Source organism: Durio zibethinus, chromosome 1 (assembly GCF_047325235.1).
Source record: "Durio zibethinus cultivar Kanyao isolate XHJ-2024 chromosome 1, ASM4732523v1, whole genome shotgun sequence".
In the NCBI taxonomy this organism is placed as follows: Eukaryota; Viridiplantae; Streptophyta; class Magnoliopsida; order Malvales; family Malvaceae; genus Durio; species Durio zibethinus.
In genome coordinates this window covers 26,082,008-26,085,917 of record NC_143162.1, presented here as the reverse complement: position 1 = coordinate 26,085,917, position 3,910 = coordinate 26,082,008, and the positions used below count along the sequence as shown (strand labels likewise).

Genomic DNA, 3,910 nt, shown 5'->3' with positions numbered 1-3,910 from the left:
TGTGTAAGTACTGGTCTTGTTATTATCTTTTGTTTAAAGCATAATAAACTTAAGTATTATACATGTTCGTTTTCATATTAATTATTTATATACATTTGGTTTGATAATGTAGCAACTAATAAATGGATAAAAGTTGGATGCAAAAGTCAAGATTAAGTCAACAGTACAGAGATAGAGTGGAAAATTTTCTTAATTTTGCATTTGAAAATACAAGTGAAGATAATATGATATTATGCCCATGTGTGAAATGTGCTAATATCGAGTGGCAATGCGTCAAGTTGTTTATGAGCATTTAATTTGTATTGGATTTCTATTGGGATATGTTAATTGGTATTTTCATGGAGAGTCTGTACCGTCAAGGTCTTCTACTATAGTTTCTTCAACATCAAAGACTCTCTATCACCAACATGATCCTTTTATAGCAAATGACATTGAATGCATGTTCGAGATGCTTTTAACATTCATAACCAAAATTTTCGTAATCTTTCTCTCCAAAATGAAGGATTTAATCAATCCAATGTTGAAATGCATGAATTTGGTGAACCTGGGATAGATGTATGTGACCAACAACCTAGAGGAGAAGCATCAAAGTTTTATAGGTTGTTTGAGGAGATGAATGAAGAACTTTTTAAGGGATCGAAACATTCAAGGTTGTCTTTCTGTGTTCATTTTTTTATTTGAAATGCTTATGTGGATGGACAGAAAACTCTCTAACTTTATTATTACAGTTTATGAAAAAAATGTTTTTTTTTGTAAAAATCCCTGAAGCTTGTAAGGAATCAAAGAAGATGATTAAAGATTTAGGTCTCGGATATGAGAAAATTCATAGTTGTCGCAATGATTGCATGTTGTATTAGGGGATTGAAAAAATAAAAAATTTTGTCATTTGTGTGGTATTTCTCGTTGGGTCGACAAAAACCTCGATGAAAGGTTGAATGATGATAGTGATGAGGTATGTGTAAAAAAGAAGCCTATTAAGGTTTTACGCTATTTTCCATTAATACCAAGACTTCAACGACTCTACACATTTTCCAAAATTACAGATTCAATGAGGTGGCATCATGAGAAGCAGACAGATGATGGATCATTGAGGCATCCTACAGATTCTTTGACATGAAAGTCATTTCATTTTAGATTTTCAGACTTTGCATCTGATCCTTGAAATGTTATGCTTGGACTGGCATTTGCTGGATTCAACCCGTTCAAAATGATGAGTACTTCTTATAGTACTTGGCTAGTTGTATTGATTACTTATAATTTACCACCATGGATTGCTATGAACTAATAGTAATTTATATTGTCTATGATAATTCCTAGGAAAAAAGGTCCGGGTAATGATATAAACATCTACTTACAACCTTTTATTAAAAAATTAAAGCAATTATAGGAAGGAGTTGAGACCTATGATGCATCAAAAGCAGAGAACTTCAATATGCATGCTACTTTATTATGGACTATCAATGATTTTTTTGCTTATGCGAATTTATCTAGTTTGAGTACAAAAGGTCATTATGCTTGTCCATATTTTGCTACATAGACATGTTTGACATGGTTACGTAATGGTAGGAAGTTCTGTTATATAGGACATCGTCGATGGTTAGATAATAATCATCGATTTAGATTTCAAAAATATCTCTTTGATGGAATTGAAGAGTTGAAGAGATCGCTTTTACCTATTAGTGGGTCTAATATTTTGTCAAAGTTAAAAGATATCAATTTCACATATGGAAAAGTGACTCCATCAAGGAAAAGAGTGAGGGACATCTTTGAAGGTGTTTGGCCTCATATTACGCAAGTTGGTGATAGTCATATAGAGGTTGGTGATCTTGATGTTCAAAGTGATGAAGTAGATGACCCCAATGAGTATGAGTTATGAAAAAAAAGTATATTTTTTGAGTTGCCTTATTGGAAATATAATTTATTATGCCTTAACTTTGATTTGATGTACATGAGAAGAATGTTTGCAAAAATTTTATTGGGACAATTCTCAATGTGAATAGAAGATCCAATGATGACTTAATGAGTCAACTTGACCTAGTTGACATAGGGATTCACCCAGACTTTCATCCAATATTGCTTTCTAATGGCAAATATCAATTGCCTATTGCTTGTTTTGGGATTTCTAAAATTGAAAAAGATGTGTTTTGCAAGGTTTTGAAAAATGTCAAAGTTTCGGATGACTATACGTCAAATATATCAAAATGTGTGAATATGAAAGAGCGAAAACTTTTTTCATTGAAATCACATGATTATCACATTTTGATGCAAGACTTACTTTCAATTGCTTTACGTTCATCAATGTCAAAGTAAGTGACTTCTGTGGTAATTGAATTGAGTAACATATTTAAACCTCTATGTTAGAAATGTATGAATGTGGAAGAACTTGACAAAGTTCAAGATCGAGCCGCGATTACTCTATGCCATTTAGAAAAGATCTTCCCTCCAAACTTCTTCACTATTATGATGCATTTGGTTATCTACCTTCCATATGAAGCAAAAGTCAATGGGCCAATTTATTATCGATGGATGTATCCTATTGAAAGGTATTATTTGTTAATAGATTGATTACGTTTTTATTGATTATCAAGCCAATCTACTTAAAATAACATATGACTAATGTTTTATGCTATAGGTTTTTTGGGAGGTTAAAGTCTTATTGTTGTAACAAATGCTATCCAAGAGGTTCTATTGCTAAAGGATATTTAGCAAAAGAGTATATGACATTTTGTTCTCATTATTTGGAAGAATTTGAAACGAGATTTAATAGACCTTCGAGAAATGTTGGTATGTAGCATACAGACTCGACCTATAATTATCTTTTTCAAAGTTTTGGACAACCCATAGGCAAAGCTGAATTAGTGGAGTTGGATGATAAATCTTGGGCACAAACATATCGATATGTTCTTTTTCATTATAACTCAATTGAATCGTTTTGCACGTAAGTTGTTTAGCAAGGAAATTATTCATTACATTAGGCATAACTTATTGTGTTTTTTTTTTTATTATTAATACTTTATCATGATGCTTTATAGTGAGTATAGAATTAATTTGAGAGATCCTGCACATTATCGATGATCAAACCCTCGAGAGCTTGATAAGTTGTTCGCTGAAAACTTTTATGATTGGTTAGGAGCAACTATAAGTAATGCCATACTTCCCATTATTTTTTATCTACATAGAATGCTTACTGATAAAATAACATTAATAACATATATATATTTATTCCACTTTTATAGGTTTAGAGTGGAAGGCTTGTTAGTGAAGAGGTGAAGTGTCTTTCATACGATCCAAACCAGATTGTGAAACGATACAAAGGTTTCATCATCAACGGATTTAGATTTCACACAAAATCCCATGAGAGATTTAGAAGTACACAAAATTCAGGAGTTGTTGTGACTTCATCAACCACTAGCTATGCTAGTGCTAGGGACACAAACCCTTTGGAGGGAAATGTTAACTATTATGGCATGATTAATGACATCATTGAGTTGGATTATTATGGCAAGTGGAAAGTTATCTTATTTCAGTGTGATTGGACTGATGTGAATAGTGTGAGAGGTGTTAAGAAAGATCAATACGGATCTACACTTGTGAATTTTTCTTAATTAATTCACACTGGAGAACAACTTATCGATGAACTTTATGTTTTTTCATCTCAAGTCAAACAAGTATTTTACTCTAAAGATCCAAAAGAATTGGGTTGGTTTATTGTACTTCGAAATACACCTAAAGACTTATTTGATATGGGGTTAGATACCAAAGATGATATTGAACATGAAGCTAAATGTTATTCTTTTGCTAAACAAAACTTGGATGAGAATATCTCTAGTACCTATGCTCAGTGGGTCCACAAAGATGTTACTAAAGACATTTACGAACCATGATTCCGTGCATCTATAATTTGTAATTC

General features: G+C 32.0%; 1 pseudogene; it reads left to right on the top strand.

Moving 5' to 3' along the window:
* Positions 1-2,262: 2,262 nt before the first annotated feature.
* On the top strand, positions 2,263-2,942 carry LOC149520499 (uncharacterized; annotated as a pseudogene).
* Positions 2,943-3,910: the final 968 nt, after the last annotated feature.